General features: G+C 36.4%; 1 long non-coding RNA gene across 1 annotated transcript; it reads right to left on the reverse strand.

Moving 5' to 3' along the window:
- Positions 1 to 2,171: 2,171 nt before the first annotated feature.
- On the reverse strand, positions 2,172 to 7,246 carry LOC140143562 (uncharacterized). The gene is made up of 3 exons (XR_011857763.1): positions 6,869 to 7,246; positions 4,436 to 4,521; positions 2,172 to 2,616 (listed from the first exon to the last, which is right to left on the reverse strand). It is a non-coding gene; the product is annotated as an uncharacterized lncRNA (long non-coding RNA).
- Between the last annotated feature and the right edge of the window lie 5,200 nt (positions 7,247 to 12,446).

Raw genomic sequence — 12,446 nt, forward strand, 5'->3', positions numbered from 1 at the left:
CCTATGCTTTCGATATACGGCGTAACCGGAAGTACTGCATAAAGTTTCACAAATAATGTTAATGAGTTCCACAAATAATGTTAATTAGATAAAGTTCCACAAATAATGTTTATGAGGAACGCTAATATGGGCATGATCACCCGGATGTACGATCCTTATATGGGCATGTTAATTAATATTCATGATTTATACTGTAATAAAAGTGCAGTACGTAGCCTGGATCTTGCCTAGTCACCTAAATCTTTATAACGTGTCCGAATACTAAATATATCTCAAATTTGGGGACTTGGGAAAGATCCATGTTTTTGCGTGTATTTCGGCATTAGGCTAAATCCTTCAGTCTCCTAACCTATACGCATAGACGCTACTAAAAAAACCCTCTCATTTCTATTTGGACAAACAATAAAGACTGGGTCAGAATAAATGAGATAGATGAGTTGATTTGCGAGAATCAAATGATTCCCGCAAATTTATTCTGAAAGAATCAGGATTGATTCTCGCACTGTGAAACGAAATTCTGATCTGGCCCTGAAAAAGCTACAAAAATCGAATCAAGTTCATTCAATATTTGTTGAGGAGATAAAGCAGTTGCTAAAAAGTTATTAAACAAAACATGCTTGGGCTTTCAACTGGCGAGAAGATTTATCACATGCATTATTGACACTAGCATTTTTAATTTATTTAGGCCTATTTCTAATTTTCTATTAGTATGAAGCAAAAATCATATGTAACCTATAATGTTTAACAATTCTATGTCCAACTCAGTGGATTTGGACCTCTTTGGTTCCTGTCGCACACACATGACGAAGTGTCCAAATTAAAGTCCAAGTGTACTGTAGGTGTAAAAAAAGTATTCAGTTTCGGGGTTTGACATACAAAATCCTGAACTTGTTGGCATAAACAGTTCAGTTTTGGGGGCACAGTCCTGTAAAAGTGGCAATTTTTGCAGAAGATGAGTTGCACTTTTTGTGCTCCACACAGCTATTGCAAAAATGAAAACACATGATATGTTCTTTTATGTAAAACTCAAAATCACAAATTTATGACCTGAAAGCAAAATGGTTCAAAATTCTGTTTGATTTTTGGAAATAAAAAGGTTTTTTTAGGTACCCTTTGTTGCTAGAACCAAGATTGTCACTCTTTAAGTGAGTCAACACAAAAAGGTGAACTTGTTTATCCAATTGCAACATGGTTCGCCTCAAGTTTGGTAATGACGTAGGTGCGTATTTCACTATGTGCAGGATTTAACTGTGCGCGTAAAGTTAATCGCAGAGAGCGTAGCCGCACAAGTCCAAGCGACGCTTGTTTGCAGCGCAACCGCGAAAAAGCATTGACGTCACTACTGTACTTGAGGTGAACCAAAGTTTAGGTATTAAACCCCATAGGGTAGATACTAAAGATATACTAGCAATGTTTGAGAAACTCAAATAATAAAATTAACATTCAGTATCTACAATCATTAATTAGGCGATTTGCAATGAAACATGTATCTTTTTAATTGTTTTATTTCCCCCATCAAATTAAAAGCTCATTACCAAGATTACTGATACATGTATGATAATGATTCTGACTGGATAGAGGAATATTTTGGCACACCTGTACCACCACATTGCTATTTTACCATTGGCAGATCCACGTTTGTGGAATACCTTACCGGTTCATAACAGGAATGCTGCTCCTCTGGCAGTGGCGTAGATTTCTTTTTGACATTGGGGGGGATGGGTTGGAAAAAAATTCTTGAAATATAGAGAATCCGGCACTTTTGGCAACAGAACCAGTATATGGCACAAATGCGCGCGAAAAATTTTGCCATTTTGAAGGTAAAATCGATGAAATAGTGCAAAAGTGGAATAAATTCGCGCATATCACAAAAAAATTGGGCTTTGGGGGCTAAAATGGCCAAATATTAGTTATTATTATTTGTACCATAAACTTCTTTTGTCGCCAAAATGTGTTGGATTCACTATCAAGACAATTTTTCCAACCTCATCCCCCCATGTCACAAAGAAATCTATGCCACTGTTCTGGGGACACATTCCATTGTAATAATTAAAACTGCAGCACCTAGAGTCCTGATTTTTGCTGGATATTATTGTGTAAAAAACAGAATTTTGAAAAATATTGAGAGAGTCCTCCTCAGCCAATGTTATAATATGGCTTTAACAACCTCCAAGCACTGGTTTATTGCTACCCCTGAGTTCATGGTTTGTTGTCCTCCAAAATACTCAGTCAGTCAGTCCCATTATCAAGTTTCCACTAGTGGTGGCAGCAAGCATGTGGCATCATGGTGGCATGCATGACTAATTTAAGGGCAGTTTTTCAAGAAGAACAGTAGCCTTGAATTTAGATGGATTTGCTTGTGTGACTGCCAAAGATTGGAGACCATCACCATTCCATGTCTTTACACAGTCCTGGAGTTCTTTCCAGGATGTGTGCTTTATACATGTAGTACAGGGGGAAGTACGAATGTGCATAAAACTGTCCTGTTGGTGGCTGTCATTTCAAATTGGATGACCCCTTCTGTGTCTGATAGGTTTGATGTATAAAATTGTATACAGATCGGTACTCCTATCTCCACGGTCCTTCCAGACTTCCAGTGCAAGTTCTTGTTTTCATCTGTAAAATAAAATAATTGAAGACAGAGACAAAATTGTGATTCTTGCAGTTCCAACAGTACATGTATGTACACATAATTTTGGTTAAAGAGAGTACACACTCATTTTTGCTTTATCACATAGGCAAGCCTCTGGATGTCAATCAGTGTTCGAAATAAGCACTTATCCTCTTGTCTGTCCTCTTGTCCAAGAATTACTGGGGACAACCATATTGAGCTATGTACTTATCAACCACTGGGGACAACCACTATATTTTACCTCCAAAATCATGATAAACTTGACATGAAATTTTGACTTTTGACTTCATGTAAATTGATTGTAATTTGTATCCTTAAGGAAGGGGTATGAATGTTTGGACAGTATTATTGTGGGACATTAGAGCACATCAGACATATCGAATTGCATTCTGAATACGAAGAATGGCCTTCTGATAGATCAAATAATTTTGATTTTTGAAATTCGCAATGTAATACACATTTTATGGCAAATCATTAAAAATTGATATTTTTGATATTTTTCAGTACTCGAAGTAAACTTTATAAATCTGATGATTTCTACCTAAAGTGTATGTAGGTTGGGATGAAAAGCCGATGATCAATTGAAAATTTTGACCTTTTGTATTGAAGACTCCCAGCTACATACACTTTAAGACTATATCATTAAATTTATAAAATTTACTTTGAGGACTGTTATATCTCCAAAATGTGAAAAATATCAAATTTTAATAATTTGTCATAAAATTTGTATTATATCGTGAATTTCATCAAATGAAAATTATTTGATATCAGAAAGACATTCTTCGTATTAAGAATGCAAGGGCCTCAGGTTTAGCAATTTGTGGCTACAGATTTACCACACCAAAAGACATCAAACAAATTTGATTTTTTGCATTAAAAAATATGACACATTTTGGGGACAACCAAAATGTTTTGAGGACAAACAGAATTTATTCTTTAGTTATCGTCGGGATAACCTCTGTATTTTCTTTATTTCGCACACTGACGTAAATATTTGTGAGGGGGTAGAGTAAAGTGTCTTGCTCAAGGACACAAAGAGCCGGACCTGGGATTCGAACCCTTGACCCTTGGGTTCACAGTCATATGCCTTAACCACTAGGCCACGCTCTCCTCACATGCAAGACCTAAAAAATTGTTTGATTTGCGTAACCCGACCGACCCTAATAATAAGCCCGACCCTAGACCTTTTTTCTTATTTTTTTTGTAAAAGTTTTTTAAAAATTAAAAAAAATTAAATAAAAAAAAAAAAAAAAAAAAGTTCCAAGGCCTTTATCATGCAATTAAATAGGGCCTACAGTTTAAATTGTGTGAGTAATTTTTTTTTTTAAATTGCCAACTGACCTACCCTAATTTTTTTTTTATGTTACCCCAATCAAACAATTTTTTAGGCCTAATGTGTATATACTACTATACAATTTTGTTTGCATTTTTATTTAAAGCCATATTTGTAAAATTTTATGAAATTTGTAAAAATGCATATTTGTAATGTTTACACTGTGTTGGTCAAATCAAAATGTAATTTTAACATAATGTCGTACGATATTCAAACTAATCAGACATTTAATTCCCCATAGAACTCCATGTTGTAGGTGACAGCCAAAATAGCCAGCAGGGTTTCTTAAACTTTATCTTGTTATTTCGGCTTAAAATGGACAGACCCCATTTCTGACAGTTATTTCTAATACTATTTCCACATTTTGTGTAAAGAATAATAAAATTAAAATTTGATGTACTAGTAGTTTGTACAATGTACATTTATGGCTTTAGTTTAAATCAAATTTACTGTAGTGTAGGCCTACATACCAGGTTAATTATATTCCATCCATGATGTACTATTGTTCGTTCATTCTCCTTATCATCATAATCCAGGTTACCGTCACCGTCACAACCTAGTTTGTGAAATAAAAAAGTGAAACACGAGTGTGTTATTGTGGTTATTAATTATTATTTTTTAGCATATTGCAGCCCAGTGGCGGATTTAAGGATAAGGGCCCTGTCAACAAAATAGCCCACAGGCCCTATAGTAAGGAGTTCAAATCAGTGGCGTTCGTGTTGCTCTAGTCGGAATCTGAAAAACACTGCGCTAGTCCGAATCTGAAAAATACAGCGCCAGTAGGAAACTGAAAACCATATAGCGTTGTAGCCCGACACTGAGAACCACAGGACTTACTAGTCCGAATTTGAAAACACTGCATAGTCCATAGCTAGTCCAAATATTTCCCATATTTAGACCAGCGCAGTGTTTTTCATATCCAGACCAGCGCAGTGTTTTTTTTTTTAGATTCAGACTAGAGCAATGCCAATAGTTTTCAGTTTTGGACTGGTGCAGTATTTTTCTTGCCATCTTGTGCAGTATACACTTTTCATATTCAGACTAGCTGCATATTGATCTAAATCTGTGCTATTCAGATTTGGGCTGGTGACATGATTTTCAGAATTTTAATAAAATACTGCACTAGTCTGAAAAACATTTGGACTATAATATTTACAGTAATTTCTTGGCCAAACTGGAACATGCGCGTTGCGTCCATGTAGCGTACTAAGCGTGTACGCAATGTAAGGCGCGTGTATGCTTTCTTCTGTACCACGCTATATTTGCGTGTGTTTATCGCGGAGCCACTGGCGTTTATAGTGTTCCAGTTTGGCCAAGAAATTGCTGTAAATATTATAGCTACATGTTTTTTAGGACAGTGTCAGATGAGTGCAGTGATTTTCATATTCGGACTGACATACAGCATGTACAGTACAAGGGATTAGGCAGCCAGCCATATGGAGTGTTTTTATGTTTTACACACCCAAATTTGTAACCACCCAGTTTTAGCCCACACAAATTTTAAATTTACACAGTAGGCCTACCCAGTTTTTTTTATTTACACACCCAAACCTTCAAATCCTGCCTAAGACCCTGATTTGTGTGGTCGGAATAGCGGTGTCGTGTGTGCCATTTTTCAGCCTGATGTGACAGTGATGTGAACGAGTTGTGGCATCTGTATCTCACACGCATCCATGCGACGTCGCACGTCTTTCATGCTTTGAGCATGTGCATGTACGCCGCCAGCGCTTTAGATCAAAAACTAGCGACTTGAAGCTGCACCCAATGAAATACGCACTGACGTCACTGCTACATCAGGGTGAAAAATGGTATAGCGGCACGTCAGACCACGCATGAACGCCCTGTACGGTACTTAAATTTTCGTCAAATTTACATTATACATGCCTGCCTACTAGTACTACATTTTGTAAGCATATGCTATAGAAAAATTATTTAATTCGTGTACATCGTGGAACATACTCTTTGCGTGGCTATGCGTAGTAAGCTGTTGTACACAGATATACTCTGATCAGCTCTTAATAGGCGGGGACTCATAACATCGTGGATTGATATAGAACGGCGTACACACAGCTGGGTGCAGCAGTTACGTGATCTGCGCTTTGCCATGTTTGCGTCTTGCGTGAAGACGCGTGCTTTTGTGAATTTACGTGTGCGTAAGTTGGAACTTTATTGACTCGCGCAGTAACAAAAACCGAATAATTCCCGCCTATTAAGAGCTGATCATAGTATAACCTCGCTAATATGGACGCGTACTCGCGTAGAGTAGCACTGTACACTCGTGTATTATTTTAGCATGATTAGTTGTGAGTAACAATCGTAGTTGAATGTTCCACGATGTACACAAATAGAGGCCACGCCGTCAGCATTTCGCCATCTTGTGGGTACAAATGATCTGTGTGTTCATGCGTCGGACACTACGGACACTACGCGCAGGGCGCAGCTTGCCACGCAGCTGTTATCACGCAACAACGCCGTGATTTTGCTGTTTACGCATGGAGATCGAACGACCATCGCAGCGTGTACCCACAAGATGGCGGCATATGACGTCACGCTGACGGCCTCTATTAAATAATTTTTCTATAAATAAGATCAAATTCAAACCCATGCCGGCATGGCATGGGCGTGAACATTTACTCGGTGTGTCGTAGGTGATTTAATAGAATGTCACAAATGTTAAACTCCAGAGTCTATGCATAACAACTGCTATCAACGACTATGAGTATGACATTGACCTGTTGGTTTACTAGTCATGCTAGTCTCAGCATTGACAAGCATGCAAGTGAAAAATGTAACCATGCCATGGGCATGATTGAATGATGGGTACCGTATACATGTATACGGCCGTCAGTAACAGTAGATTTCCTGTCCAAATATGAGCTAAAATCCGGGCTAAACTTACTTACCCGTCAGTGACAGGAGAAGTAGCTGATGAAATCAATCAGAGATCCCGGTCAGAGAACTACAGACTACGTGTCATTATCCATGACATCCGTGACACGGTTGTTGCCATTGCATTACAACCTCTCAACTCACACTGCATTGCAGTGCACTGCCCAATGCGAAAATTGCGTGTAAAATGTACACCGATTTGGAGACGGAGTTTCTTGTCCAAAATCACTTAAAATCGAAGAGCTACGTGTGCCCAATGTAATCCAAGTGGTAAAAGTCCGCAAATGTTCACGGGTGACAAAGTACCAAGTCATAAACATCAGCCGATGTTGAGATATTTCGGATGAAAACCCGAAAATTTCAAAGTAAGCGGTGAAAATTGGTCGCCATTAATTTTTGATCGGATGAACAAAAATGACGTCAAAGATTTCATCAAATTGCATGTACAATGTACGGCATATTGTACATGTTGCGCATGCGCATTAACAGATATTGACTGATTATCATAATTTGTGGAACTCATTATCATAATTTGTGGAACTTTATTCGAAAATACGGTCACGATACGGTTACGCACCCGTACTATTCTTGAGTACGCACGTTAGACATCTGATTGTATTTAATATCGATGATGCACACACACACAGTTTTTATATTTACTGATATTAAGAATTAGAACATCAGTACAAAATACTGGCAACAGAGCTGATGGCATTATCCCTAGCAACGAGGATGATGACATTACCCTAGCAACGGAGCTGATGGCATTATCCCTAGCAACGGGGATGTTGGCATTGTCCCAAGATAAACATTGTCCCTAGCAACGGAGCTAATAACATTATCTCTCGTTATGACTATGATCACACACCATCAAAGCAACGGGACATAATTTCCTTAGCAACGGAGATGATAGCATTGTCCCTAGCAACGGGACATAATTTCCTTAGCAACGGAGCTGATGGCATTATCCCTAGCAACGGGGCATAATTTCCTTAGCAACGAGGATGATGGCATTATCCCTAGCAACGGGGCATAATTTCCTTAGCAACGGGGATGATAGCATTATCCCTAGCAACGGGGCATGATTTCCTTAGCAACGGGGATGATGGCATTATCCCTAGCAACGGGGCATAATTTCCTTAGCAACGGGGATGATGGCATTATCCCTAGCAACGGGGCATAATTTCCTTAGCAACGAAGCTGATGGCATTATCCCTAGCAACGGGGCATAATTTCCTTAGCAACGGGGATGATGGCATTATCCCTAGCAACGGGCATAATTTCCTTAGCAACGGAGCTGATGGCATTATCCCTAACAACGGGGATGATGACATTATCCCTAGCAACGGGGCATAATTTCCTTAGCAACGGAGCTGATGGCATTATCCCAAGGTAGTGTCCTAAAAAAAAAAACCAAAAGCAATTAAAACACACATTTTAAAAAATTTGCAACTTTTTTTATTGCATTTTGAAATCAAGTGTTGTATTTTGAATTTTGGGTTTTTTGTTTGTTTTTGTTTTAAGGGTCATAGGTCAAAGGTCATAAGGTCAAGCCATGCTAAATGACATTTTTGAAGGATTTACAACTTTTTTTTGGTCGTATCTCGAATTTAATCCTGTATTTTAGAAATTGGAAATTTTTAGCCATTTAAATGCTTTTTATACAGGATTAAATTATGCAAGAATGGTAGTGTCCTTACTACTACATTTAATATCGGATTATATAAAGGTCATGAAAAACAACATTTTACAAATAAGTTCGATTAGTGTCAACATTTCAACGTGTCATGGTGTTACTGTAAAATATTTTAGCAAACATTTTTGCAAAATATTTTGTCAACTCTTAAATAACATTATGTCAGAATGTTTTGCATCAAGTTTTCACTAAGATTTTTGGAACGTTATTAAAACGTTTTTATATCCTTTAAATAACCAGTGATAACCCGACAAAAAGAGTTATATGTAAAACGCTTTGTGTTTGCTGTGGTTTATCATGGGTATATCTATCACTACCATCCCACTATCAGCATGATCAGGGATATCTACCAAGTATATCAAGAGTCGCATGGAAAGGCTTTGCATCAAAAGACACATTCCGTCTTAACTTGTGTTGTAGGCCTAGTATTTTTTTTCAATTGAACTATTCTTTTGTCCATGTAACTGCAGATTCTCTTGTTATTTCTATATAAACATCAAGGTATTATTTTTCAATAATAGGCCTAATTGATTTAGATAATGAAAATCGACCTTTTTGGCTGTTTCGACCAACAATACTTAGTCAACCCGTATAACTTTATTAATTTCTTCAATTCTAAACTACAATGCAGCACATTATTGTTAAAGCAATAATGTGTGATTTGCATAAAGAATATATTCCTATTTAAATGTTTGTTTTCACTGATCACAGTATCCTTTTAATTTCGAGCCAAACAAATGAGGTATAACGAAGAAAATTGCGATTTCATTCCAGCGCCTACAATGCGTGTAGCATACTACGCTCGCCGATCGTAACATGTAATACTACACGGAGCATCGCGCTCGACGTGTGTACACATAAGCTGACATCCATGGGAGATGTTAGCAAGCAGTCGATCGATGAACTCTGAATAAAACCGGATCGGCAAAGGTTTTAATATAATTAGTTCAATTTTTCTGTTATTATAGTACTTCAGGCTTAGTCTTTTACGTGATGTTTTAGTGCACCGCTGGGCATTATAATTATATGCGAAATGTAGAAATCCGAGTAAAATTGAGGGCGTCGCTGTGAATTTTCCCATTGTAACGGTCCAAAACATATTTGTAGTATCCCAATTATCTCAGTGATGAGTGAACGGATTTTGCTGATTTGTGCACCAATCTATAAAAGACACTTCATAGAATTTGAATCTGCAAGTAAAAAGAGCTGCCTGCTTTATGGATTTTTTGACGATCGCCCATAAATCAGTAAATATATGCCTATTGAAATAGTCTGATCTACCACCATTTAGAAGAAATGATAATCTTTCTTAGCATGTAAATTATTTCCGTCGACAACGAATGAATTCATTATAATTATTCAATGATGTTTTAATTTTGCTTTCTTTAACGAAGTTAGGAAAGATAGGCTTTTTAAAGCAAGCGTCTAAATAAATCGTCAAAATCGCGAAATGTGCCAATTTTGTCATTATGTATACACTCCCCGTTTTGTGGCAGGTTTTTATTCCATTCGCGAGCATCTTTAAATTGACACTACATCACAATGCATTGACCGATTTAAAGCTCATTCATGTAGAAACATTAAAAAACGTGTTTCTGCTGCGCTTACTTTTGAGGTGATATGCCCAATAAAAGCTATTTTGTATCTTGTCAATCATTAAGACATTGTATGTGTGTTTTATACAGACATGTGTAAATAAAATGTATGTATATTTTTAAAGGGATCTTAGCAATGCTTAGTAAAACTTCCGGACACGTGTAACCAATAATTATGTTAAAATTGTAATATTCTGTAAGAATAGACATTGTAATGTCACATTGACACAGATTTAGTAAAGAATGTATTATAGCCTTCATAAACGGTTCCAAAAAAATAAGTCACCTCACCCTAAGATTTTTTGGCATAATCCAAAAACGGCTTTATCAATTCTCTTGTTTTAAAGTTTGGAACATAGACTGATTAGTTATGCATCAAGTGAACGGGGTTTTATTGTTATCTTTTATCATCTTCACTTAGAACATTTCATGAAGAGAAAAGTGTTGAATATCATTGAGGACATTACAAAATATATTCACTGATACATAACATCAATCTGGCAGCTGAACCGTCCTCTAAATGAATGCAAACTTTCGCACCCATATTTTAACTTTTTCCGCACCCCTATTTTCATATCGCATTTAAATGATAACACGAGCTTTCAAAATACGTATTATCGTATTGTTATGTGTGATTTGGTTTTGTCAATCACATTAATTGATTATAACAGACGTAAGAGACGTTTATGTAGATATTGAGGTAAGGTGAAAGTCTTCAGAAATAGCTATGTTATCAAAACCTAAAGAAACGTTGAAAATAATCATACCATGCGTTAGCCTGTTAAACAAAAATGAAAGGGCGTAGAAGGTAGAGTTAAACCCGAAACAGCTGAACATGTCTTTGAAATGAATACAATATACAATCATTGATAAATAACTCAAACTGACCGATTTAGTTGACCTATGAAGTAGTTCTTTTTTTCGCAACCCTTTTTCACTTTTTTTGCACCCCTCTTGTAGAGTCGCAATAAAATGATAAGGTGACCTTTCAAAATACTTATTGTCGTCTTGCTTTGTGCCCTGAGGCCAGATTAACCTCACTCACTGATTAAACCATGAAATTAAAGTTTAGTGTTGATATTGAGATAAGATTAAATTCATCAGAAACAACTATGTTTGCTTACAGTAAACCCATTTGAAAGTAAGCATGATTTCGCTTGTTATTGAACGAAGTAGTGTTAACCAGAGAGTATTATACATATCCCAAAAGATTATTTATCTATGAAGTTAATACAAAATACAATCAATGATAAATATATTAGTTTAACAGTTTTAATACATCTTAGGCGGTTTCTCTTCTTACTTATCTTTTCTTGGTCACGAGAACGCCAGCAAACTACCGGTATGTTGATATTCAACACTAGAGGGGGTAATGCCAGAAACATTCCAGGTGACTGATCTACTTTTATTCTTGAACGAATATTTAACAAATTTCAAATAAGGTTGAACATGCATTTACTTTTTACGAATATTGTACTGTGTAAAGTTCTTAAAATGAACATTACATGAAGAGAAAAGTGTTGAATATCATTGAGGACATTACAAAATATATTCACTGATACATAACATCAATCTGGCAGCTGAACCGTCCTCTAAATGCATGCAAATTTTCGCACCCAGATTTTAACTTTTTCCGCAACCCTATTTTCATATCGCATTTAAATGATAACACGTGCTTTCAAAATACGTATTATCGTATTTTTTTGTGCGATTTGGTTTTGTCAATCACATTAATTGATTATAACATCATAAGAGACGTTTATGTAGATATTGAGGTAAGGTGAAAGTCTTCAGAAATAACTATGTTATCAAAACCTAAAGAAACGTTGAAAATAATCATACCATGCGTTAGCCTGTTAAACAAAAATGAAAGGGCGTAGAAGGTAGAGTTAAACCCGAAATAGCTGAACATGTCTATGAAATGAATACAATATACAATCATTGATAAATAACTCAAACTGACCGATTTAGTTGACCTATGAAGTAGTTCTTTTTTCGCACCCCTTTTCACTTTTTTCGCACCCTCTTGTAGAGTCGCAATAAAATGATAAGGCGACCTTCAAAATACTTATTGTCGTTTTGCTTTGTGCCCTGAGGTCAGATTAACCTCACTCACTGATTAAACCATGAAATTAAACTTTAGTGTTGATATTGAGATAAGATTAAATTCATCAGAAACAACTATGTTTGCTTACAGTAAACCCATTTGAAAGTAAGCATGATTTCGCTTGTTATTGAACGAAGTAGTGTTAACCAGAGAGTATTATAATATCCCAAAAGATAAATTTATCTATGAAGTTA

The sequence above is a fragment of the Amphiura filiformis genome, unplaced genomic scaffold, assembly GCF_039555335.1.
Source record: "Amphiura filiformis unplaced genomic scaffold, Afil_fr2py scaffold_23, whole genome shotgun sequence".
Classification (NCBI taxonomy): domain Eukaryota; kingdom Metazoa; phylum Echinodermata; class Ophiuroidea; order Amphilepidida; family Amphiuridae; genus Amphiura; species Amphiura filiformis.